This window comes from Mesoplodon mirus, assembly GCF_964341445.2.
Source record: "Mesoplodon mirus genome assembly, chromosome: 2".
Classification (NCBI taxonomy): domain Eukaryota; kingdom Metazoa; phylum Chordata; class Mammalia; order Artiodactyla; family Ziphiidae; genus Mesoplodon; species Mesoplodon mirus.
This window is the reverse complement of record NC_138977.1, coordinates 59,884,044-59,911,432: the sequence shown is the minus strand read 5'-3', so window position 1 is coordinate 59,911,432 and position 27,389 is coordinate 59,884,044. Positions and strand designations below refer to the sequence as shown.

Sequence of the window (27,389 nt, the reverse complement as noted above, 5' to 3'; positions counted from 1 at the left end):
TGGCTTGTGCTTTCATGAACGAGAGTGGAGGTAGTGTTGCAGAGAGCCTAGGACACGGCACAGAACGGCTGCCCATACATTCCACACCACAGCTGGCAAAGATCTTCACACGGCTAATTTTATATTGTTACTCACATGCCTTTATATGTTTTTATGAATGCCAAAATTTTAAAAGTCTCAGGGCTTTCCTACAAAGTGTTTTTTGGATTTTGGGAAAATTTGGGCAAGTCCATTGGAGTGTGTCTTGAGTGTGAACATAATCTGCCATGGGTATTACAGCAGAAAAAGGTTGAGGCCAATTGCCTAAAGAAAGCATATAAGGGCAAATCAAAATGATGCGTGGTGCCACTTTTTCCCATACTAGATTGAAGAACCAAATGTTCCATAATATATTGTGTGGGTGAAATTCTAGGGAAACAACTGGCAGAAACTTGGTGCTCACCAGGTACCCACATGCCCTCTACCTTCCCCAGCCCCTCCTGCAGTTAGGCTGGGCCAGTGACCAGGTTCTGACCTGTGGGGATGCAGGTTAAAGTGATATAAGCCACTTCAAGTCCTGGTCCTTAAAATGTTCCCACACATTCTCCAGGTCCTCTCTTCTCTTGCTGTGGCAAGACTGGAGGCCACATGTTCCAATAGCTTAATACAATGTGGAAGCAGCCCGGATCCTGAGCCGCTGCTTGGAGAGTCACCCCACCTGCATCAGATGTGATGCAAGTACAAAATTAGCTTTTGTGGTGCTGAGCCATCATGACAGGATTTCTGAGATAACTGGGAAGAGAAAAACTCTCAATGCATAAGCCCAGGATCCCCTTCCTGCTTTCTCCTACTGACTGACATTCCTAAGGAGACTTTCTGCACCGGAGAATGTTCATGTAAGGGACAGATGGAGAGGAGAATTTCTTTTGCTCCCTGGTTTTTTTTTCCAATCCTACTGTCTTCAATGCAGAGGATACAGAATTTGGATCGTCCAGGGTGGTCTGCAGTCCCACAGTTTCCTCAAGCCCCCATTTAATCCTTCCTGTTAACAGTAGGCAGGGGCTTTATTCCTTGTGACTCTTCTCTTTTTCACCAAGGAGTTCTGCCCACCATCCAGGTGCCAGATCTGTAGGGGAGGTAGCGGTAGGAGGGAGGGGAGCAGCCTGGGTCTTAGCCCACACTGACTACTGCTATTGTCTGGGCTGATCAATGGCCACGAAGGAGTCCATCTATATCCAGCCCTTGGAGAGGAGAGCCGGAGTCTGAAGGTGGGGAGAGAGGTCCGGGCTGTCAGTGTCCAGCTGCTCTGAGGACTAGACAGGGGGTACTTGCAATCAGACTTGGTTTGGGTGCCAGCTCTCCCATTTATTCTCTAGTGATTTTTTAAATTAATTAATTAATTTATTTATTTATTTATAGCTGTGTTGGGTCTTCGTTGCGCGTGGGCTTTCTCTAGTTGTGGTGAGCGGGGACTGCTCTTCGTTGTGGAGCACCGGCTTCAGTAGTTGTGGCACGTGGGCTCAGTAGTTGTGGCTTGCGGGCTCTAGAGCACAGGCTCAGTAGTTGGTTGTAGTGCACGGGCTTAGTTGCTCTGAGGCATGTGGGATCTTCCCAGACCAGGGCTCGAACCTGTGTCCCCTAGCATTGGCAGGCAGATTCTTAATCACTGTGCCACCAGGGAAGCCCTCTCTAGTGATTTTAAGCAAGGTATTTAACTGCTCTGAGCCTGGGTCAGCCCCACAGGTTGTTGTGAGCATCAGGTAAGCTTTTGTGAGGCTCTGAAAATAAGGAGGACTGCACACAGGCTGGTCATTATTACAGGCCTGGACCAGTGTGAGCCAGATCCTATCTATGCTGATGGTACTGTTGGTTTACACTCTGCACGCACATCTCTCTCCCAGCTGGGCTGCAGGCTGCCGCAGGGGAAGGACACTGGCTGATTCACTTTGCCTTTTCCTATGGAACCAGCCCAGAAAATCCTCGCCTGCTGTGGCTTTGCTGCTGCTATTACTATGGGCCAAGGACCCTCCTTTCTGGCATGATTTGGGGGGCCGCTCACCTAATGCATCAGGTCCCAGGCCTAGACACACCTGGATATGGCAGTTGCCAAACAGTTTCAGCCTCCTCAGCTGGGAGGGCAAGTCATTTCAATTCCTGGGCCAAGGCCGATCAATTGGAAGTGGCTGCCTGAAGCGTGTTTGAAAAGGTCGATCTCCGCAGGAAGAGTGTGGTGACTGCTTGGTGATGTCTGCTGCAGCTAGAGGGGTAGCATGCTGTTGTGCATTTGCTGAATCTGCTTGAGCACTGCTTTTTGACCCTGACAGCATGTGAGAATTATCTGGAGTTTCAGAAATTGCTGAGGTCCGGGTCCCACACCCAGAGATTATGATTGAATTGGTCTGGGTATGGCTTGGGCATCAATTGTTTAAAGCTCCCTAGGTGATGGAAGATTGAGAGCCGTGCCTTAAGAGAGCACCCAGCTTCCTTAGAGAGTGCCACCTCAGGGCATCTCAGACAGCAGAGCTGCTGCCGGTGTGCACCCTAGTTCAGCAGCAAGGCCATACTGACAGGAGGGTTGCTGATCTCTTGTTGACCAGGCGTGGATGCCGGGTGAACATGCCAGTATTCTTGTTTTACTTGGGATACGGTGCTTGGGAAGCTTTTAGGCCTATGTTTGAGTGGTCCATTGAAAACCAGCTCCCTTATACCATGGCATATTGCTCTGCAATAAAAAGGCATGCACTACAGATACAACAACTTGAATGAATTTGGGAGGTATTGAGTGAACAAAGCCAATTTCAAAAGGTGACATACTGCATGATTCCATTTATATAACATTCTTGAAATGACAAAATTATAAGATAGCAGAACAGATTAGTATTGCCAGGAGTTAAAGAATGGTGAGGGCAGAAGGGAAGTGGGCATAACTATAATACAGCAACATGAGGGGTCCTTGTGGTGATGGAAATGTTCTGAATCTTGCCTATATCAGCATCAGTATCCTGGTTGTGATATTGCACTAGAGTTTTGCACCACTGGGGGAACCGCATAACGGGTTCAAGGGATCTCTCTGTATTATTTCTTAAAACTGCACATGTATCTGTAATTATCTCAAAACCACAAAAAGTGTAATTAAATAGAAAAAAAGAAAAGAAAACCAGCCGCCACAACAGTAGGAAGGTTTTAAAGAGGTCTTTGGAAAACGGAGCTAGAGGTGGGTGATAAGATTGAGCAGAAATGGCCTTCCTGGGGCAGGAGTGAAGGAGTTGAGTCCAATCTGGAATTCCGAGTTTGTCTTTTTGGAACACCACGGACTGGCCACCCTCCTGGAGTCTATTCATGTGCAAGGACAAGCTTGGGGGCTTTTTGAGGAAGTAAAACGATGAGGAAGCCCATCCTCACAGGAGGGGAAGAAGAAAGACGGGGACAGGACTCTGGAGGGGATGACACGACATCTGACCCTCTCATCAGCTGGAAGGCCTGGTGTGAGCTTCAGATAGGAGAGGAGCTAGGAGGCCACTCAGGACTAGGTGCTCAAGCTGTGCTGCCACAGGGCTCAGAGACCCCGAGGAGGCCTGAGCAGGTGGGTCAGGCATGGCCTTGAACCGAGGAGATCTGGGCAGCCATGCTAACTGTGCCAGTTACCTTGCACTCAAGGGTTGGTGATACCTGGGGAGGCCTGGTTATCTCTGAACTGCTCACGGGGCCTACCACTGGGCAGAGCAAGCTTCAGGCTGCTTTATGGCAATTCTGTAGCTCCCAGGCAAGAAGGAGGAAGAGAAGGGTTTGAATAACTAAGGTGGAATTTTTGAAAAGTGAATATATTTGGGAAAGTACCCAGTGAGCCTCTGGCTGATAAAAGCTCACATTCAACCAGTAAATTCATTTGCTGAGTATTTGCTCTGGGCAAAGCATGGGAAGAGGCATTGGGAATAGAGGGAGGAAAAGAGTCTGTGCCCTAGGGGAGCTGAATCATAACAGAAGTTAACACTTCTAATGAACCAGGCACTGTTCCAAGCACTTCACACACATAAATATATTTAGTCCTCAGAACAACCCTGTGAGAAAGGTACCACGGTACCTTCATAGATAATAATCATCACCCCCTATTAAAGCAAGCGGTGGCCAAACAACTTGCCCTCAGTTATAAGGTGGGGTTGGAACCCAGGAAGTCTGTCTCCATGGTCCACAGACTCAACCACTATGCTGTGGCGCTGAGCGGGCAGATTTAGCCAAAAGGCAGGAGCTGTACAGCAGTGGGCAGATCAGAGTCTTGGCCAGGACCTGTACCAACTTGTGTGACTCTGAACAACTCTCTGGACCTCTTTATATCTCACATTCCTTCTCTAAGACATGCATGGCCCCAAATGCAGGGCTGCAGGAGAGCCTTCAAAGAAATGTGCTTTGGAGGCACTGGGCCATTGCTGGCCTTCCGTGAAATGGGAGCTTACTCGTCACCCCACACAAGCAGTTGTCACTGGCTGCAGGTGACAATGAGTAGAATGCTGCTCCTGGCCCCAACCCTGCAGTTCTGCACGGGAGCTGGGTTGCTGCAGTAGGGCCAGATCCCAGAGACTGAGTGGGCCTGCAAGTCTGAGGCAGCGTCATGACATGCAGAGGGAAGAACAGGCTGGCACCCCTGGGCTCCATTCCTTCAGAATCAAGTCCAAACTTGTCCACGTGGTGCTCCACCTGGAAACAACCTGGCCCACCCTAGCATTCCAATGGGTCGTCACATGTTCCCCCATGCAGCCTCCCCCCTGGCCAGATGTACCCATCACTAGCAAAGGACACAAAGACAGAACATGGCAGAACTGGGATTTGAATCCATGTCTGTTTGGCTGCAAAGTAGGGGCAGTGCCGTAAGGTGGAGAGAGAACAGATTAAGGGGTCAGATGCACCTGAGTTCCTTCTGTTCCAGCTCTGCCATCCACTAGCTGTGTGACCCCAAGTGAGTGCCTCCTATTTCTGTGCCTCGTCTATAAGATACGGTTAGTAATAGCCCTGTATTAACACATTACCACAAACTCTGTAGCTTAAAACAGCACATATTTATTATCTTCCAGTTCTGAATGTCAAGTCCAAGATCAGTTTCACTGGCCTAAAACCAACGTGTCAGCAGGCCTGCATTCCTTCCGGAGTCTCTGGGAGAACCTTCTTCCTTGCCTTTTCCAGCTTCTAGAGGCTGCCTGCTTTCCATGGCTCATGGCCCCTTCCTCCATCTTCAAAGCCAGCAATGGCTGGTTGAGTCTTTCTTAATGCATTACTCAGACCACCTCTTCTGTAGTCCAATCTCCCTAGGATAAGGACCCTGATGATTACACTGGGCCCACTTGGATAATCCAGGATAAGCTCCCTATCTCAAAATCCTTAATCACACTGCAAAGTCCCTTTTACCGTGTGACGTAACATGTCCACAGATGTGGGGATTCATATGTGGAGATCTTGTGTGGGGGGGCATTATTCAGCCTCCCACAAGCACATACCCCATGAAACCGGATGCTGCAAGTTAAATGCTCAGCACAGTGTTTAGCCAGTAGGAGACTGGTGATGCTTAATCTCCGCTGGGCATGAGAAGCACTTTGAGAGCTTTTACAAAATAGTGCCTGGGATTCACTCCTGAAAATTTGGGGGTGGGGGAAGTGTCTATGCTTTGCAATTTTTATAAGCTCCCTAGTGACTCTGTGGGGTAGCCAGGGTGGGGCTGACTATAATAAGCACTGAATTCATGTCAGCAGTTATTCTTATTCCCACAGCTACTTAGCACTGAGCCTCAGTGCCCAGGAGCTGGTCAATAGATGCTTGTTGAATTAGACTGAAGTGAATCACTCCTGGGGCCCCAAACTACCCCTGGGATGGGATGGGAGGGGTGAGAGGGCTTCTCACTGCTGCATCAGGGCCTGAAGAATGAGGTTCTGTGGGCAGACAGAGGCCTTGGCCTCTGAATCAACCTCACACCCAGAAGTAGCTGCCTGGGGGGCTGGAGTCTTTCCTCCTCCCCGAAGTCCAGTCAAGGGGGCCAACCGGGCAGAATCCAGTCATCAACGGGCCATTGTTAATGGAACAGAAGGGCTCTGTGCCCATTTAACACTCCTCTCCCTCACGAAGCTGCTCCCAGCTGAGGGCTGGCTTCTGGAAAACTGCAGGGCTGGGGCAGGGCCCCAAGGCTACGAAGGGGAAGGGGAAGGGGAAGGATTAGGGGTGGAGGCTGAGTCCCCTGGTTGGAGGCAGCTTGGAACTATAGGCCAGTTTCAGAAGTTAGCAGGCTGAAAAGCTCGGGTGCTGATGCGGGCACTCAGGCCAGGAAGTTTCCCATTAAAGCTGGCAATCCAGGGACAGTGAAACCCACCAGACCCCAACCAGAGCCAGGGGACAGCTTTCTCCGTGGGGGGGTCACACTTCACCTACCTTCTTCTGTTTAAAAAAAACAGAAAGGTGAAATCCACACGGTAAATGGCACCTTTCATTGCCTATAGAACAGTGTTTTCAAAAGGGCTGGGGGCATTTTATGTTCTGTGGGCTTGGTATTAAGAGGCAGGCAATTCAACCAGGATTGGGCATAAATGTCCTTTTTCTTAGCAGACCTTTTTTCAGCACTTGATATTTATAGTGAGCTGGATTTCAGGAGGGTGGTGTTGAAGACCCCAAAGACAGTGCCTGATCAGCATCCTCAAAAATGCCAGAGACCTACAATTCTTGTGCTAGCCATCAGCAATTATTATCTGTTGAACACAGAAAATCCTCTGGTAGTCTCTGCCAAGGGAGTACATTGTCTTAAAACATATTCTAGGAGGGTGGGATCTCAAAGTGAGGTCCTGGGCCAGCAGCACCTGGGAACTTGACAGAATGCACATTCTCAGGCCCCTCCCCAGACCTCCTCAATCAGAATCTCTTGGGGTGGGCATGGCAAGCTGTCTTAACAAGCGCTGCAAGTGATTCTGGTGCACGCTTAAGTTTGAAAATCACTGTTCTAGAGCCATACGTTTCAAATTTCAGTTGTGCAATCAATTTGGTAGGTTGGACAAGCTTTTATTTTTTTAAAGAACAGCATTGTATAGACAGAAAATATCAGAGTGTATTAAGCATGCGTAATAAGGATATGCACGGGTTTCATACGACTTTTGTTTCAGTGATATGTGTGTGTGTCTCTGTCTGAGGCTTTGGTCCAAAAGATTGAAAGCCACTGTTCTAGAGCCAGAGTGTACTACAGAAGGTCCCCGACTTAAGATGGTTGACTTTTAAGATGGTGCAAAAGCAACATACATTCAGTAGTAACCGTACATGAATTGGGGCTAGTGATATGCCGTACGATCAGCTGGGGCTCCCAGTCAGTCACACGGTCACGGTCACGAGGGTAAACAACTGATACACTTACAACCATTCTACACCCACACAACCGTTCTGTTATAGACTTTCAGTATTCAGTAAATTACATGAGAGGTTCAACACTCTATTATAAAATAGGCTTTGTGTGAGATGATTTTGCCCAACTGTAGGCCAATGTAAGTGTTCTGAGCATGTTTAAGGTAGGCTAGGCTAAGCTATGATGTTTGGTAGATTAGGCGTATTAAATGCATTTTCAATTTATGATGGGTTTATCGGGATGTAACCTCATCATAAGTCAAGGAAGATCTGTGATTCAACCAGCTCCCTTTTTGTAATTTGTCTGAATTTAAAGAGGTTTTAAAGATCCTGGCATGAACAAAAAGATTTGTGCAGCGTATGGAGAAGGCGCTGTGACTGATGGAACATGTCAAAAGTGGTTTTTGAAGTGTCGTGCTGGAGATTTCTCGCTGGACGATGCTCCACGGTTGGGTAGACCAGTTGAAGTTGATAGCAATCAAATCGAAAAAATAATTGAGAACAATCAATGTTATACCATGTGGGAGACAGCCGACATACTCAAAATATCCAAATGAAGCCTTGAAAATCATTTGCACCAGCTTGGTTTTGTGAATCGCTTTGATGTTTGGGTTCCACATTAAGTTAAGCGAAAAAAAACCTTCTTCACCATATTTCCGCATGCGATTCTCTACTGAAACATAATGAAAACGTGCTGTTTTTAAAACAAATTGTGACGGGCGATGAAAAGTGGACACTGTACAACAGTGTGGAATGGAAGAGATCGTGGGGCAAGCGAAATGAACCACCACCAACCACACCAAAGGCTGGTCTTCATCCACAGAAGGTGATGTTGTGTATATGGTAGGATTGGAAGGGAGTCCTCTAATATGAGCTCCTTCCGGAAAACCAAACGATTAATTCCAACAAGTACTGCTCCCAGTTAGACCAACTGAAAGAGGCATGTGACAAAAATCGTCCAGAATTAGTCAACAGAAAATGCATAATCTTCCATCAGGATAACGCAAGACCGCATGTTTCTCTGATGACCAGGCAAAAACTGTTACAACTTGGCTGGGAAGTTCTGATTCATCCTCCATATTCACCAGATGTTGCACCTTCGGATTTCCATTTATTTTGGTCTTTACAAAATTCTCTTAATGGGAAAAATTTCAATTCCCTGGAAGACTGTAAAAGGCACCTGGAACAGTGTTTGTTCAAAAAGATTAAACGTTTTGGGAAGACAGAATTATGAAGTTGCCTGAAAAATGGCAGAAGGTAGTGGAACAAAAGGGTGAATACGTTGTTCAATAAAGTTCTTGGTGAAAATGAAAAAAAAAAAAAAAAAGATCCTGTCATGAAAGTTCCCTTGCCCCACACCAGGCCCTCATGTAGGTTATTGAACAGATGAGAGGGGCCGCTTTGGGGGCAGACAGCCTCTTTACAACACTGGCCTAAAGCTAAATTAAATTGTGCATTTCCCCCATGTTTATAAAACTTTCTGTCTCTCCACTGCCCCCCTTTCTTTATATATATGCCTAGAGAAGTATGTGGACCAGATAGCTAACCAGTTACATCTGGACGTAGGGTTGAGGGGTGATTTGTTGCTTTCTTCTCAGTATTCATCCATTTTACTTGAATTTTGCATGTTAAACATCTATCATTATTACAAAAATAAAGCCATTACTTAGGGACTTCCCTGGTGGCACAGTGGCTAAACTCCACGCTCCCAATGCAGGGGGCCTGGGTTTGATCCCTGGTCAGGGAACTAGATCCCCCATGCATGCCGCAACTAAGGAGCTCATGAGCTGCAACTAAGACCCGGTACAACTAAATAACTAACTAAATAAATATTTTAAAAATAAAATAAAGAAATAAAATAAAGCCACTACTTAAAAAATATAAAGCCGAGGAGGGTCCATCGCTGTGTGGAAATACAGAAAAGGGAAGGCATTTGCCAAGGCAGGATAGTGCTGCCCAAAGGGCCACCCCTCCCTCATTCACGCCCTAAGTCTGAGCCCTGACCCCACATGTCCCCAGAGCCCTCCCCCACATTCATAATGATTCCCTTAGAGGAAGAGCACTGTCCCCCCTACCCCACATCTGTCACCCTCTTAGAAAGCCCTTTGGCAGCTCCAGGTTCTCCCACCAGCCCTCTGGATCCTTATTGCCACCCTCTCCTTCCTTAATCAGATGAGAAAGGGAGGTACAAAGAAGCTAAGTGGGGCTTCCCTGGTGGCGCAGTGGTTAAGAATCCGCCTGCCAATGCAGGGGACACGGGTTTGAGCACTGGTCTGCCACTACTGAGCCTGCGCTCTAGAGCCTGTGAGCCATAACTACTGAGCCCGTGTGTCACAACTACTGAAGCCCACGCACCTAGAGCCTGTGCTCCGCAACAAGAGAAGCCACCCCAATGAAAAGCCCTCACACCACAACAAAGACCCAACACAGCCAAAAATAAATAAATAAATAAATTTATTTTAAAAAAAAGAAGTTAAGTGACTTGCCCAAGGTCACCCAGCAGGAGGTACAAGGCCAGGATGTGAAGGGCAGGGTCTGCTGAAGGCCAGTCTCAAGGACAGGCCTCTCTTAGCAGCATTCTTCTCCGCCTTGCGCCATTCTTACCACTTTCCGCTTTATATTAGAGTTAATGTTTGCTGTACAGCACCTGATGAACATGTTGGGGAAGTAGAAAGGAGGAGAGGAAAAGGGAGGCAGGGAGAGGAGGGGAGGAGGGGAGAGGAAAGGAGGAGGGGAGAAGGGGAGTGGAGCAGGGAGGCCTCTGGTCACACTCAGGATAGGAGTGGAGACGGGTGGACCTTACCTGTGTGAGCCCCTAGGGGACTCTGAACATTCAGTCCAGCCAAGAGGCAGCACAGTCTGGTCACATCACCGTCACCAGGCCCTGACCCCACAGGCCCCCGCTGCAGGCCCCTGCCCAGCCAGACCAGAGGGCAAAATGGAGAAGGGGCAGTGGGGAGCACAGGTTTCACCTGGAGCCTGAAGGAGCCACTCTTGGAAGCTGGGGACAGCCAGGGGCTGGCTGCCTGGAGCTGCGGGGGATGAGGGATGTGGGGTGGGTGAACCCAAGGTGACCCCTGAGGGGTGGGGACTGGGACGTGGGCAGCCAGCACCGCTTGTAAGGGACAGTCTTGGGCAGAGCTGCACTCTGCAGGCGGCCCCTATTACTTCCTGAGCTGCAGTTTTTCAGCTGTGCCTCAAAAACGGTGGTGGAACTGGAAGCCCAGTGGAGTATGATTTGTTTTAAAACTAGACAATTTAAAAGCAGCTTACACACAAGAAACTAATATTGCCGGTTGCCTTTGTGGAAAGACCTGGGTGTCTGGGTCAGGTGTGGGAAAGAAATTTCACCACATATCCTTTTGTACCTTTCCAATTTTATACCATGGGCATGGATTACTTATTTTATAAAATTTAATAAAAATAAAAATAAAAATAAAATAAAAGCAGGTATCAGTTTTCTACCTGTAGAGGTAGAGGCAAAGTTCTTCTGAGGTGAGACTCTCATTTTGGAAAAGTCATTTGAACATGCTTTTGAATTTAAGCAGAGGCAAAGCCAAAATCTTATCGCAGAAGGAAAATCTGGGGGCAGTGAGAAGCAGAACTGCCCCTACAGTCGAACGTAACAGTCTACTTTCTCTGTGAGAAAAGTGACAACTCTCCAGAAATTATTACTAGGGTGATCAGACCTGAGGCTGACAAGGAGGGAGTAACTGGCTTTGGTCCCCTCCCTCCTGTGGGGGGAGGGGTGTCTGCAGGAGCCGCCCTATACACTGGGGAATCCTGGGGATTCCCAGACATCCTTGGAGAGGGCAGGTGGACTTGTGCTGACCACATGGGCCTTGGGCATTAAAGGGGACAAGGGATCCCTGAAGGCTGCAGACCCCACAGACCTCTGGGAATCTGGCATCTGTCTGTGGAGAGCAAGGCAGGGTGTCACATGCTGGGTAATCACCAAGGCCAGGCCTCTCGTGGAGGCCCTTTGTTTCCTGGCCCTTCCATAGACAGGCTCTGCCAGGGCCAGTGTGGGGCTGGCACTTGGGCAGAGAAGGAACCTGCCCCTCGAAGCCTGGGGAGGAGGTCTATGGCTTCAAAAGTGCTCCCAGAGAAATGGTGACTCACAGCTCAAGGGAAATCAGAGCTTTTCTCACTCCAGAGGTTATTCGCCTTGCAACATCAGGATCCGGTGATTGCAGATGAATCAGAAATGCAAGCCTGAGAACAGCCAGCCTGCATGGCTCAGTGTCAGAGGGCAGGCTAACCCCTCCCTCCTTCTGTCTGTCTCTTGGCAGAAAGAAGACTTAAAGAGTCTCAGTTCCTCTCTTTTCCGGCCAAGGGAGTTCCGGTGCACCAGAAAACCTCTCTAAGCCTCAACGTCCTCACCTGTTAAATGGGGATAACCGTGCCTCCCTTGCTAGGTCGTGGTGAGAGTGAGAGGGCACCACTCAGTACAGGGCTGGCCACCAGCCCCTCCTGCGGTCTGGGAGGGAGCTGTGAGTGGCAGCAGCAGCTGCAGCAGCCTGGCATCCTGCACCCACAGCCTGGGCTGAGGAAGCTGGCACTTGGCCCCTTGCTTGATTCATATGCCTTTTCCAGGTTTGGCCCACCAAAACCAGGACAGGCACCCCCTGAGCCCCGGTGCTCCTTCCAGAGGGGAGAGTCTCACCCCAAAGGGCCACGTCAGCAGGGTTTGCTTGGCCAAAGAAGCTGGAGCTCTCTGTCACCTCCTAAACGTCTCCACAACCTCCAACAAGCTCTGGGGCGTAACCCACACTCTGAGATGAAAATTCTCCTGGCACTTCCTGTCTGCACCACACCATTTGGCAGACATAGGTTCGGTACAGCCCACATCCTGTGATTCTCCAAAGGCTTTATTTGAGGCTGGAGTGGCTAAGAGCATAGGCACATTTGGAGTTGGACAGCCAAGTGTTTGAATTCTGGCTGTGTGACCTTGGACAAGTCACCTAACCTCTCTGGGCCTCAGCAATGGCATCTATAAAATGGGGCTACCTCATGCAATCAGATTGACACAAATAAATCACTCAGCCTGAGGATGCCTAGTATATAAAGAGCTCTCAGATACTCAACTGTACCTTCTAGGAAGGTGGAGGCTGCTGGGACCTGGCATAGCATAAGCACACAGCTTAACCAGGCTTTACTTTTAAAAAGTGATTCCAATGGAATAGCAGGCACCATTCTTTTTTCTTTTTATAAATTTATTTATTTACTTATTTTTGGCTGCGTTGGGTCTTTGGTGCCGCTCGTGGGCCCTCTACAGTTGCGGCGAGCGGGGGCCACTCTCTGCCGCGGTGCCCGTGCTCCTCACTGCAGTGGCCTCTCCCGTTGCGGAGCACAGGCTCTAGGTGTGTGGGCTTCAGTACTGCATCTCGCGGGCTCAGTAGTTGTGGCTCGCGGGCTCCAGAGCGCAGGCTCAGCAGTTGCGGCGCACAGGCTTAGTTGCTCCGCGGCATGTGGGATCCTCCCGGACCAGCGCCCGAACCCGTGTCCCACGCATTGGCGGGCAGATTCTTAACCACTGAGCCACCAAGGAAGTCCCGCAGGCACCATTCTTAAGGGAAGAGCAGCTCTAAAAACTCGACACAGCTGTCCCCTTCCACCCAGAATTCCAGTCACAGGCCTGGCATGGAGGCCCTGTTGGAAGCTGTTCATGCTCATCATCACTTCCAGAAGCTCCTGCCTCATTCGGGTTTATGAGTGGGGGTGGTGTGGAGGCCGCAGGCAGGGAGGGGAGCAGTGGGAAGATGGGGCTACAGAGGTTGGGGAGAACTCAGGGCAGGAAGCCGGGGAGCTGACCTGGCCCTGCTGCCTGGGTGTGAGGGTCCCCTTGCAGGACTTTGGGCACGAGGACTGGCAGGTGGGTAGCAGACAGCAAGACTCAGTGATGTCATGTTTTCCCAAAATGACTCAATGGCTTGTCCCTGAGCTCTGAATGGTGAGCTGTGTGCTGTGGCCTTGGGGCCTCCTCATCTCCTTGCCTTCCAGACTTGCCTGCATCTCTCCTTCCCCTGTCACCTCCCACTCTCCCAGCCTAGGGACCCATGGCTACAGCATCCATGCTCTGCTCCTGGCTGTGACTCCAGCCCAGGGGATGTCCCCATCTGCCTCTGTCACGTCTCTCTAATCTCCATGTTGAAGAAAGAGCTAAGCGCCAGACAGACCTGGGTTTCATTACCACCTCTGCCTCCACCTGGCTGAGTGACCTTGGGCAGGTTACTCTGCCCCTCTGAGCCTGTTTCCTCATCTATAAAATGGAGACTTTGCTAACAAGTTTGCTAGGTTGTATGGGGCTGAGTGAGAAGGTCTGTAAAGTACTTGGCACACAGCAGCTGTTTAGCAAACAGAAAGTATGACATCCAAAGGCCTCTATGATCTGACCTCAATTTACTTTTCTAGCTGCTTTAAAAAAAAAAAAAAAGATAATAGCTCACTCTTCTTGATGCTGTGTGTCAGGTATTGCTGGAAACACTTGTACAGAAACACATTTTATTCTCCTGTCACCCCCACGTGATGGGTACTATTAGTATCTCCATTTTACAGATGAGAAAACAGGCACAGAGATGTTAAGCAACTTGGCCATGGTCACACAGCCAATAAGTGGGGATTGAGGGTCCTCATGTAGGCAGCCTGGCTCTAGAGCTTACACATGTAACCACAACTCCATCCTGCCTCATCTCTTCTTTGTGCATCCTACAAATTGAAGTTCAGCCCAACTGGACTCCTCACCAACCTTTGCATTCAATCTGAACTTTCCCATGCCTGTGCTTTTGCCCAGGTTCCCTTCTTGCACTGGAACCCCCACCTCCTCCATGAAGCCTTCCCAAGTCCTCCCTCATGTCCACCTTTGTGGGCTCATCACAGTTGGACTCAAAGGTGGTTATTTGTGCCTAGGTGTCCTCTCCTCTTCTTGCCTAGAGGCACCTCTGCTACCCCCAGCCAACCTGGCATGGTTTCAGGCACGAGCAGGCACCCAGACAGGCAGTGCCCTGGCCAGAGCACCTAATGTGTGCTACCTGGGTGGTGTGGATGGGAACCCAGCACGCAGGGCCCTACTACTTCTGTGAGGACAGCTCAAAGGCTGCAACTGGAACCACCCCTGGGAGGCAGCCTGCCAGCTGGGCTTCCTTCTCTCTGCTTAGGGGAAAGGACTCAGCCACGGGGGGCCTCCAATGCTTGGGGGTCAGCTTTGAAGCCCGGAGAGGATGAATGAATGTCCATCCAGAAAGGGGACAGGACTGAGAACCGCTTGCTGGTGGGGTTGCCTAGTGAGGCCCATAGTGTAACCATCCACCAGGCCACCTAATTCAAAGGGGCCTCTTGGAGCGTTTCAGGCCCATCCTTGGGATCCCAGCCTAGTGCCCACAGGGTAGTAACTGCAAGAGGCCATCTGCCCAGGGTCTCACGCTCCCATTCCCTCCCTGTCCCACACAGGACCTCTGGTCCACATCCGCTGCCCCCTTCCACACACCATGACTCCCACCACCTCTGCCCAGACACTGATCACTCCCTAGGCATCCTCTCATGGGAGCCTGGGCACCGTCCAGTGCCTCCTTCTTCCTGCGGCCAGGTTTCACACCCATCACTCATGGTCCCACAGTCAGGCACGGGTACTCAGCACATGCCTGAGGCTGTGCTAAGCACTGGAGACACAAGGAGAACAAGGCAGACTCTGTCCTGCTCGCAGAGCTCACTACCTGGTGGAGACCACAGACCATGAAAGCAGCCAGGGCAACACAGCGGGGCAAAGTGTGAGGACGGGGATGTGCAGGCAGCCATAGGGAGGGCCGCTGACCGAGGCTTCTAGAAGGAGACATCCAAGCTGAGGCCTGAGGATGAAGGGAGCTGACCATGAGAAAAGAAGAAAGGAGAGAGTGTTCTGGGCAGCTGGAGAGGCTACAGAGAGCAGGACATGTGCATCTGGAAAGAGGTCAGTTTGGAACCTGGAACACCAAGTACGTGACAAGGGCTGGTGAAAGAACAGGCTGGGGATGATATTCACTGGGAGATCACAGGGCCCAAGGAAGCCACTCGGGGACTTCCCTCGTGGAGCAGCGGTTAAGAATCCACCTACCGATGCAGGGGACATGGGTTCGAGCCCTGGTCCAGGAAGATCCCACATGCCGCGGAGCAACTAAGCCCGTGTGCCACAACTACTGAGCCTGCAAGCCACAACTCCTGAGGCCACGTGCTGCAACTACTGAAGCCTGCATGCCTAGAGCCCCTGCTCCACAACAAGAGAAGCCACCGCAATGAGAAGCCTGGGCACCACAACAAAGAGTAGCCCCCGCTCGCAGCAACTAGAGAAAGTCCAGCGCAGCAACGAAGACCCAATGCAGCCAAAAATAAATAAATAACTTTATTAACAACAAAAAAAGGAAGCCATTTGGCATCTTGAGCAGCTCGGTGCTTACTCCATGGTAAGGTTTCTGTCTTGCTGGAATGGCCTTCGGGGAGACAGAGGCCCCCAATCTGCCAGTTCTTCCTTGCCAATAATTTAAATTCCTTCTACTGCCATCGGCGTCACTTTCTGAGACCTGCCATTGCCAAGGGGAAGCAGCAATCAGCAGATGGCCGGCCTTGCAAAAGAGGCTGTTGTATGAGGGCAGTGCCCTGCCCAGTGAGCCTTGGGGAAGGCCGAAGCTCAGACTTCGGCTTGCAGCGCCCCTGAGGCCAGCCTCCCCAGCACTGCCCAGTCAGACACCAGCAGCATGCCCTGGCCACAGTTACGAAATGACTGTCCTGGTGAGCCATTCCACCTCTCCGGCTGTGGCCCCAGCAAGACGGACACACCCAGGGTCAAGAGCACTGACTCTGAAGCCAGGCTGCAGGGCTCAGACCCAGCTCTGCACTCATCAGCAGTGGGGTGCCAGCAACTTTTCCCACCTGTCTGGTTCTGTCTGCCCATTTGTACAACAGTGAGCACAACGGTACCTATCTTGAGAGCATCCTGTGAGAACTCGGTGAGTGCGGGCCCAGAAGACACTAATTAAGCACAGGGCTGTGCATGCTAGCTGTTAGTGCTAATATTTCCTGTGTCCCCAGTCCCGAGGCACCTGCACCAGATGGAAAAGGAGGAGGAAAACTAAAAGGAAAGTAGTATCTCTCAGAATAAGAAGAGGACAGGGTGTCATACCCCTGAGGTCACGGGGGGATGGGGTGGGGGGGTTCCAGTTCTTCATCCTGTGAGGATGACTTCCCCTTCCTGGTTCTAGGTTTGCAATCTTGGGCCTCTTCAGGCGTGTCTATCCTAACCCTGCAGAGACAGGCCCCAGTCATCCTCCAGAGGACTGCCAAGGGCCACAGCCCCCACCTGGGAAGTTGTGAAATTCTTTGCTGAAAATCACTGCAATCTCAGCCAGGATGGTGGCCCAGTTTGTTTTCAAAATACTTCCTCAGATAGCCCTATCTTGGCTCAGACATGTTAGCACTTTCCAGAATCCTGCAGATGGTGAGGCAGCTGGAGAGGAGGGGAGAGGAGGGAAGCGGGGAAGAGAGTGGGAGAGGCCTGGGGCCAACGTTCAGGTAGCTGCACGGGCCCACATAGGCACGGGCATCGCACAGCGTGCTCGGACAGGCACACACAGGATGGGAAGCGGGTCAGACGGTAGAGGGGGGTCTTTCAACCGTCTAAGCTGTGGAGCCTTCTTAGGAACCAGAACTTTCCTAGGAAACCCAATATGTAGAAAAGGTAAATGGGGGACTTCCCTCATGGTCCAGTGGTTAAGAATCCACCTTCCAATGCAGGGGACGTGGGTTCGATCCCTGGTCGGCGAACTAAGACCCACATGCTGTGGGGCAACTAAGACCGTGTGTCACAACTACTGAGCCCACATGCCACAAGTAGAGAGAAGCCTGCACACTGCAGCGAGGAGCCCACGTGCCGCAACTAAGACCAAATGCAGCCAAAAATAAAATAAATAAATAAATATTTTTTAAAAAAGATAAATGCGGGGAGAGGCCTGGATCCCCCCCCCCCGCCATCAGACCTCTGAGGGGTCCTCGTTGAACTCTGGGGCTCCATGGAACCTAGTTTGAAAACTGATGCTGCTAAAGGAATCATACCCTTCTCTGGGGGGAGTTAGTGCCCACATTGTTTTAAGATAATGAGCTTCTGAGCTTCCCTGGTGGCGCAGTGGTTAAGAATTTGCCTGCCAATGCAGGGGACACAGGTTCAAGCCCTAGTCCAGGAAGATCCCACATGCTGCGGAGCAACTAAGCCCGTGCGCCACAACTACTGAGCCTATGCTCTAGAGCCTGCGAGCCACAACTACTGAAGCCCGCATGCCTAGAGCCCGTGCTCCACAACAAGAGAAGCCACTGCAACGAGAAGCCCGCACACCGCAACAAAGACCCAACTCAGCCATAAATAAATAAATAAATTTATAAAATAATGAGCTTCTTAAGGGAAGACGAAATTATGTTTCTAATAAATTCTAATTCGAGTCTAGTACAGAGAATGCCACACATCCTGAGAATCAGGACTCAGAAAGTGCAAAGTGATTGATCCTATTCGCTGACAAGTTTGTGAGCACCTCTCTGGGAAGTATTGTGCCCTTGGGCCTGAATATCTGGGGCACAGAGTATGTGGTGAACAATAGTTAGAACACCTATTTACAGCTATTTACAGGCACATTTCTAAACTCCTCACAGATACAAATTCACCTACAGCCCCATTACTTATAACCCATTACGATCCCCCTCTTACTGATTAGGAAAGTAAGGCCCAGAGAGGTTAAGTAATTTGCCCAAGGTCACACAGTTACTAAGCAGTACGGTGGGCATTCTGGCTTTAGAATATGTACTCTTCACTATTACATAATTTGCCTTTTGGGATGAGTACATCCCTGTGCTTATGTATCTATGTGTGTGTGTGTGTGTGTGTGTGTGTGTGTGTATACATTTTGGCCCATGATGATGTGTGCTAATCTGTATGTGGGTGTGCAGCCTCTTTCCAAACAAGACTGCAAGCCATGGGACTTACCCCTCAAATTCTCTCTTGGAAGCCTGACAGCAACAGGCCAAAGGGGCTCCTGCGTGGAGGTGGGACCCAGAGCCTCAGGGTGGTGCCTGTTCCCCAGATTCCAGGGGTTTCAGTTTTCTGACCCAGCTTGGTATAGGCACATCAATGGAAAGGCCCCCAGGCCCCTCCCTGGGACTGAGTGGAGCCCTCAGCTGCCAATCCCACCAGGGAAATACCCGCACCCTAACACCCTGGTTCTCCCCTTCTCACTGGGTGCTGGGTTTTAGAATGGGTCAGCTGAATAAAATGAAGTTATTAAGTTATCACGAGTTTACTTCATACTCCAGAGACAAAGAAACTTACAGCAGTGAACTCACACCACCAGAACCCTAAACTGATAGGGCCTAAGCTGATAGGACTCTGGTCAAAAGCAAAGAACCCTGACATTCTGGTTAGGCCGGGAAGCCCTACACCGTAAATGGGGTTTTTCGGGTTTCTTCACATGGGAGCCCACCTTGGAGAAAATTAGCTTTGGTCCATCCACTCTAAACTGATGTTTAAGATGTAAAGCTTCCTCAGATGCCACAAAATTGGAAAAAGCCCCACCATTCTCCATCAACAAAGTCAAACTCACCTCGAGCAGGGCCGAGGCAGGGAGACTTCCTCAGATGGCGCAGGGCTGTGCTGCAACCCCTGGCTGTCTCTTCTCCCACATTCTCCTCTTGTTCCCAGCCACCAGTATGCCAGCTTCCCAGTGTCCCGAAGCACAAGGACAGCCGGCGGCGGTGGGTGTGTTCCCCAACTTTTGAGGCTCCCTGAGTCAAGGAGGAGGGGCTGGATGGGGAGGATGCAGGAAGGAGGGAGCTGGTAAGGCAGCCGGTGAGCCAGGTGTAAGCACAGAGGCCAAAACAGAGTTTCCCAGGCTAGCTGTTTAGTTGTGGTATTCAGGAGAGGCTGAGCTGGGAATTGGCTGATTTATTTTACACGCTTTTCCTCCAAATCCTTTTCAGAGAGCCCTCTGGAATCCCAGTGATAAATTTCCCAGAGCCTAAAAAAACCCACAGTCCCTTAGCACACAGCCATCTCTGTGGGGCAGGGGGGTAAGGGGAGGCATGGGGGGAGGGTAGAGACATAGAGAGGGAGTGATGGGCCGCTAGAGACCTGAAGTTATTGGTGGTCAGAGGCTCCCGTGGCCTGCATGCCCCTCCTTTCAAGTTTGCAGAGGTGGGGATGTGCAGGAGAACCAGCCCGATTTAGGTTGATGAAGACAAAGGCTGAGACCTTCAAGCACAGAACAAACTGTCCAGCCTGCCAGAGGCCACCCCACACCCAGACGTGGAATCTACATGCTCAGGGCAGGACAAACAGTGTTCTTACACCTGTTTAAGCAAAGGGGACAAGTATTTCTGTTTAAGGAATGAAAAGGAGAGCTGTTATCATTTCCTCCTGCGTGACTTCATGAAGGGCAGAGGCCTCTCTGTTTCCTCACGGCAGATTCCCTTGGCTCCCTGCTTGACCACTTCCCAGCAGAGGCACTCACAGCCCCTCCCTGGTCTTCACCCATCATCTGACAGTGTTCCTAAGTACCTCCGTGTGTCACGCACTAGGACAGAGCCAGGGGTACAAAGATTAATAGCTCCCGCCCCTCGGATGGGGCAGCTTCTCCCCACACCCAGTCTCCCAACTTCCATCCTGGATGGCGAGTCCACCGCACAGTGAAGCAGGGAGAGGGCTCCCATATCTTTGCAGCTCAGTGCTGCGAACGCTCTGGCACTCACCCAGGTGGGCTCGCTGTGGAAGGTGGGCAGGGGCCAGCTGGGCAGTGCTTATCTTCTGCTCCTTGTTTAAGGTTGCCAGCTTTCCCCGTGCCATGAACACCTGTATCAGAGGATCTGGGGGTAGAGATGCGGGTGGGCAGAGCTGTGAGGATTCTGCCCCAACGGGGGGTAACCCACTCTCAGCCTTGGGGCTGGGGAGATAGAATACTAACCAGGCAGAAAACACAGCTGCCTCTAAGTGCCTGCAGGGAGTCCTGAAGGCAGCATGGCTTGCACTTCCTCCTTAGCTTTGTGACCTTGGGCAGCCACTGCACCTCTCTGAGCCTCATTTCCTCATCAGCAAATCGGGAATGAGAACCACTGTCCCTCTGTGGGGCCTGTGTGAGAAGGCATCAGCTGGGGACCCGGTGAGCCATGTAGTTCTCACAGCCCCTGGTTGCCCCAGCTCTCCCCATCCATCTCTCCTGAGGACCAGACACCACCACGGAGTCTAGCTCTCCTGGGCATGTGGTGGGTGGTGGGAAGGACAGCCGTGACATGCCCCTTCATATTCAGGTGAGGGCTGATTTCCCTGTGCAATAGATGTCTCCCCTGGCAAGGGCTGAAAGGGAAAGGAATACAGTAATCCATTTGAGGATGTTTACCTGGCAATTCCTTCCAAACCCAAACCTGTGACTTGTATGGTCACGAGTGGTAGCTTTGTCCCCATTTCTCACATAAGCAGTGAATCTGCTCTCACCGGAATTACTCCAACATCTCCCTGCAGTCACTCCCAAACCCCCATCGTTTCCTGACTCCAAATCCACACGGAAGGCTCTAGCAGCCTGGTGCCACCCAGGCTTTGATTTCCATGACCCATGGTGTAACCCAGGCTAGGCAGAGTGTGTGTAAAAAGAGGACTGTAGTCAGGGGCCCCAGGACCCAGTAAGTGCATCAGCGTTGCTTCCTTGTTGCTATGGAGAACCAGTTAGGGACCTTAGAGACAGCTGGGCATGGTGGAAACAGCATGCGTTCCAGAGTCAGACTGTCCAGTTTCAAATCCTGGCTTTGTCCCTCACCAGCTGTGTGACCCCCAAAAAGTTACTTAACTTTTCTGAACCTCAGTTTCCTAATCTGTAAAATGGTGACAAAACGCTAACTTCATAGGGATATAAGGTCTTGATGAGATAACATAGAGCTCTTGATTCACAGAAGACATAAATAAGGTGGAAAGGTGATATTGGGAAGGGATCGGCTGCAGTGTTCCACCTGAAATTGGGGGTGGCCAAGCCCAGATCACTCTCTCGCTTATCTGGAGCCACAATCCTGGGTACTGCCTACATACTTTGCTAATTTCAGCATTCAGACCACTTAGAAGCTTCACATGCACACCAAACCTAGTCACAAAGGGCCGGGGGTGGGGTGGGGGAATGACACATTTCTTTGTGATTATATGGCCAAGTTGCACCACATCCTGGCATGTTCCCAATTCCATGCAGGTACGGAATCATTCTCAGGATTGCTTGCAATCCCAGTTCCAGGAAGACGAGATGTTTCCACTCCTCTGGGAAGCTCATGCCAGCTGGTGCAGAGGAACCCACCCAATACTCAGTACAGGGACTGTGTTGCCCCTCCACCTGCTGCCACCACAGAGCCAAGCCACTGCTGGAGGACACAGCTCCTAGACCCTTCATGAGACCCATCTCCTTCCAGGCCAGTAGGAGCCAGGAAGAACACTCCACCACACTCCCAGCTTAGCCAGATGCAAAAATGGAGACTTTCTTACTGCCCCTCTTAGGGAAACAGAGGCCAATGTTGAGACTCAAGTCCCCAATGCCAGCCCACAGGGCACAATAGAACCTGCTGCTTGGGCTAAACAGATCAGTCAGGGCTCCCTGGAACCACTCAGGGCCCCCTCCTCTGCAGATAGACCAATTCCAACCTAGCCGAGGCCACCTGGCTTGGCTCATAGAGTGTCCTTAACATATATGAATTATTGGTGTCATTATTCATCAAACAACTATTTATCGAGTACCAACAATGCCAGGCACTGTACTAGATCCAGGACAACCTTTGAAACATCCTGGAGCCCCGGACACCAAGGGCATCCGAAAACAGACACAACTTCAGGTGCAATGAAAAAAAATATGGCTTCAGGACTGCCCTGCTTTCTCCATGACCTTGGAGTGTTAAACATCCCCTACCACGTTTTTCATATACACACCCAGGGCTGGAATCTCATCAGCCCACCCCCCCTGGAAGTCCCTCTGAGGAAGCACATCCGCTAGGGGGAAGGGTCTGTGCTTCCCTCGCAGGCCCTGTCACTGCCACCACCCAGCTGTCCAGGGCAGCACCGCCTGCCAGCCTTTTCTACTCTGCTCACAGACCCTAACACGCCGGGTCTGAGTTTATGAGTCACTCCCTCCTTTCTCCCGGCCTCGCCTCCGGAAGGGCTGCGCACACCCAGACACATCACCCAGACACCGAGTTTCCACGCCAAACTCGCTCCTGATGAACCCGGAGAGCCGACTGAAATGTCTGATTTCCCCTCCCCACTTCTCAGCCTCGAGGTCCCGGCCACGACTTTTCAAAGACAAGGCAGCCCTTCTCCTGCCCGTCTCGCTTTGGGGACACCTCACTGTGGGGCTGCAGGGGCAGCAGACAAAGACAGTGGATTTATTTGAGGCTAGAGGACATGCTTAGTCTAAAGATCCGAACGCCCGCACTTCCGGAATTGCACGGTTCAGTCTGAAGCGTGTGCGTGTGTCTGTGGCTCGATGGGTGATGAGCTGTGCGTATGTGGCAGTTGTGAATCTGGGTGCAGTGGGTCTGGAGGTGTGGATGCCTGCGTGGAGCTTTCCCCGCGCCGAGCACTCCCTCTCCCACCTTCGGTTTCGCCCCCTCTTCCTCCAAAGTTTGGCGCGCGCGCCCGATCGGGGATGGTGGGGTGCGCACCGTTGGGCCATCTCCCGGGCCCAGAGGCGGTTCCGGGATGCCGGTGCCCTACTTACCCCGCCACCGAGCCTCCTCCAGCGGGGGCGGATCCGACTTTCCGAGGCAGGGGTCCGGTGCGGGCAGCATCCGCCCGCAACTTTGCCCTCCTCTCGGCAGGACCAGGCAGAAGCGGCTCCGGCCGAGGACGGCGGCGGGGAGGGAAGGAGGCTCGGCCCCGCGGGTTCGCACGGTGGGCGGGAAGCGGCGCCAGGAGGGCGCCGTCCTGCGCAGCGAGCGAGCGGTCCTGCCTGGCGCCTTCCCCGTTCGGCCCGAGTCCGCGAGCGGCCGGCAGTGGCGGCGGATTCCTGAACTGCGTCCAAGGCGCCCGGGGAGCCCTCCTCCTCCTCCTTTTCTCCCTCACCCCACCCAGCTCCCACCCCTGCGCCCCCGGCAACTTGGGAACCGCTGGCGAAGTTGGCGCAGCTCGGGCTGCGCGACGGGCCTCCGGGTGGAAGCAGGGAAGGAGAGGGAGGAGCTGAGGGGGAGCGGGCCGCCGTCGCCCCAGTCCCCGGGGAGCTGCGCGCTGCAGGACCCCTCTGTGGGCCTTTGTTCCCAGCGCTGCGCCTCCGCCCGCCTCTCCCCTGGGACTCTCTTGAAGCCGCTGGGATCCCTACCCGCTTTCAGAGACGCTGGGAAGAGCTCCCCTCCTGGGTTGGGAGGGGCGGGGGAGGGTTGGAAGGGAGGTGGCCTGGAGATCCTCGTGGCTTCACTCTGCCTGAGCCCCTCAAGTCCTTCCGGCCTCCCATCCTATTGAAACGGAGTCTTTCTAAAACCTGAGTTCCCTTAGGAGTTTATGATTAATGTGTCTATCCAAAACTTTATTCCCTTTCTTGTCCCCTCTGACTTCAATCCTGTGCTAACTGAACACTAGTCAACCAGAGTCAGTTGACCGAAATTGCTGCTGTTGAGACATTGTTAATGTACTAAGGTTGCTGGTGTGAATAACACTGTTGATGTACTAAAGTTGCTATTACAGATATCATTAATGTATAAACTCAGGTTGTTTCTCCAGGGCAAGGTAAGTTAACAGACCCCCTGAGGCCTGGACCACCTGGCCAGAGAATTCTAAACCAGAGACATCCTGAGTCCTGGGACCTGAATGTCACAGAAAGCACAATATAAGAACTCTAGTCAATATCTTGTAATAACCTATAATGGAAAAGAATCTGAAAAAGAATATATATGTATATATACATATATATATACACACATATATGTATAACTGAATCACTTTGTTGTATACTTGAAACTAACACAATATTATAAATTAACTATACTTCAATTTAAAGAAAGGTTAAAAAATGTCACGGAAATGTCCCAAGATGCTTAATCCCAGCCTCTTTGTTCTTCCCCTTTATAAAACCCTCTCACTCAAAGACCAAGTGGAGCGGATGTGAGGCGTGTCTCCCACTCCCTTGCTGGGTGCCTTGCAAATAAACCCTGTACTTTCCTTCACCACAACCTGGTGTAGTATATTGGCTATGCTGCTTGTTGGGCAAGCAGACCCGAGTTCGGTTCGATAACAATTTTGCCCACCATGGAGAGACCATCAACTGGAACTGTTTTTGTAAAAGGGAAGGTAAATGACATGAAATTCTTTGTGTATAGGCTTTTATGTTATTGTATCAAAGTTAGCCTTTTGGAACTGGTTTGGCTTTGAGCCTTTTGGAATTGGTTTGTCTTTTTTCTCTCTGTGTGTGTGTGTGTTTGTGTGTGTGTATGTATTTGTGCTAGAGAAGGTACACTATTTTAACTGGTGGACATTAAACATTAAACAAAAGTTCAGTTCCTAAAAATAGCCCTTTAGGATGCATCCTACAAAATTGGACCACCTTTTGTTCTGGTACCATGACTAAAGCCAAAAAGATGATTTTTTTTTTTTTTTTTTTTTGGTAATACTGTGTAACCACAGTATTCTTTAGACTCTGGAGAAAAATGCCCAAGATTAGGCTCATTTGATAATCCATAACTAGTTTTGGCAGCTTGATAAAACATCTTTTCAGAATTCTGACCCTAAGAGAGCAAATTCTAGGAGGAACTTGCTTTTCTCTCCCTGTGCCTTGAGCTGTAAATGTTCTACTAGGGCTCTCAGGAACTCCTGTCTTATCTAGGCATCTCCAATTCCTGAGACTGAGAGGAAAAATGGGGGGTGGAGGGAAGAGGCCTTTTTAAGTTTAACTTATTCCAACTGTTAGTTATAAACTAGTGAGTTTTATATTGTAATACCTGATTCATGACTAAGTTAAAATGAAGCTATGAGGTCTCTAGTTGTATCTGCCTATATGTCTGTGTGTACTTTATACATATATGTCTCAACTTCCAGACCTTATTAACAAAATTAATTTCTTGCGACTTCCCTGGTGGTTCAGTGGTTAAGAATCCGCCTGCCAATGCAGGGGACATGGGTTCGAGCCCTTGTCCGGGAAGATCCCACATGCCGTAGAGCATCTAAGACCGTGTGCCACAACTACTGAGCCTGTGCTCTAGAGCCCACAAGCCACAACTACTGAAGCCCACGCAACTAGAGCCTGTGCTCTGCAACAGGAGAAGCCACCACGATGAGAAGCCCGTGCACTGCAATGAAGAGTAGCCCCCACTCGCTGCAACTAGAGAAGGCCCGCGTGCAGCAACAAAGGCCCAACACAGTCAAATATACATAAATAAATTTTTAAAAATTATTAAAAGAAAAAGGAATATACAAGAAACTAAACCAAAGAAATTTCAGGTTTATGTGAACTGGGAAATATTCAGTATTAAATTAACTTTGGGCATTAAAGTTCATTTTTGCTGGTTTAATTAATCAGACATGTCCTTGGAGCCATCAACATTAAGTATGATATTTTTATTGTACCTAGGTTTACTGGAGGTTAAATAAGATCTTATTATATCTGTTGCAGAATTTGTCAGCAAGAAAAATAACTTGGTATGATGTAATTTTTTAAAGTAAATTAAATGTAAATGAGATAAGTTTTTTTTTAAAGGAGAACTCTTTAGGAATAATTATGTTTTATGACTGTCTACTTAAAAGTAGTTTCTTCAGATATTTGGTAACTTGAAACTTTAGAGTTTTGCTAAATTAAGTTAAATGATGGAAGTTTATTGAATATTTTACAAGTTTGCTAATCTACAGAGTGCTAATGTAAAAGACAGTTCATAGTTGCTTATTTCTTAGTTTTCACTAGAAATTGTTTTCAATAGTTGAGAATTCTAATTAATATATTTAATTAAAACTAAAATTTAATAAGAAAACACCTTTGTATGCAAGGAAAAGAAGGTATAAGAAATGGAAATTCATTTTGTTAAGAGAAAGAAAGTAATTTGGTCCTAAAACTGGTTATTTCTAAATGGGAAAGAAAATATGGGACAAATTAATATGGGTATAGAAAGTTGTGGAAGCTTTGCAAGAGGGAAAGGTCTTTAGAAAGGAATTCTATGTGTAGTCAGGACTAACGAAGATTAGAATGAGTTTAATGGAGTAAATGAATTTTAATATCAAAAGTAAGATGGTGTAAAACCTGGGTTTGTTTTCTCTCTCTATGAAGAGAACAAAGTTTTTTTGGACTGTTGAGCTGCTTTTGATAACAGGTTGTAAGTTTCTTTCCAAGCTTTTTTTTTTTTTTTTTTTTTTGTAGTACGCGGGCCTCTCACTGTTGTGGCCTCTCCCGTTGCGGAGCACAGGCTCCGGACGCGCAGGCTCCGCGGCCATGGCTCACGGGCCCAGCCACTCCGCGGCATGTGGGATCTTCCCGGACCGGGGCACGAACCCGTGTCCCCTGCATCGGCAGGCGGACTCTCAACCACTGCGCCACCAGGGAAGCCCTATTTGCTTCTTTTTTATTTTATTTTTTAATGTTTTAAATCTTTTTTTTTTTAATTTTTAAATTTTTGGCTGCGTTGGGTCTTTTTTGCTGCGCATGGGCTTTCTCTAGTTGCGGTGAGTGGGGGCTACTCTTCATCACGGTGCGTGGGCTTCTCATTGTGGTGGCGTCTCTTGTTGTGGAGCACGGGCTTTAGGTGCGCGGGCTTCAGTAGTTGTGGCATGCGGGCTCGGTAGTTATGGCACATGGGCTTAGTTGCTCCGTGGCATTTGGGATCTTCCCGGACTAGAGCTTGAACCCGTGTCCCCTGCATTGGCAGGCAGATTCTCAGCCACTGCACCACCAGGGAAGTCCCTGGATTCGCTTCTTTATTCAACAAACATTTTTTGGCCCAGGATTGTGCTGGGCTTGGGAACACTAGGATGCATGTTGTCTTTGTCAGCTATTGCTGCAATAAGTCTGCAAAACAAACATCCTGCAAATCTCAGTGGCTCCCAATGA

The 27,389-nt window shown here is 50.0% G+C and overlaps 1 protein-coding gene across 5 annotated transcripts in view; it reads right to left on the bottom strand.

Annotated features, from left to right (window-relative positions):
- Positions 1 to 23,176, bottom strand: part of CHST3 (carbohydrate sulfotransferase 3) — a 40,220-nt gene extending 17,044 nt beyond the window's left edge. Inside the window, exons 1-3 of one of the 5 annotated variants that reach the window (XM_082632635.1) lie at positions 23,088 to 23,174; positions 20,098 to 20,211; positions 18,954 to 19,153 (exon numbers count right to left, since the gene is read on the bottom strand). The gene's annotated coding sequence lies outside the window, so the exon portion shown is untranslated. Of the gene's footprint in view, positions 1 to 18,953; positions 20,060 to 20,097; positions 20,212 to 23,087 lie in introns of those variants that run through there. The other 4 variants (XM_082632638.1, XM_082632634.1, XM_082632637.1 and 1 more) reach the window with 4 other exon arrangements.
- Positions 23,177 to 27,389: the final 4,213 nt, after the last annotated feature.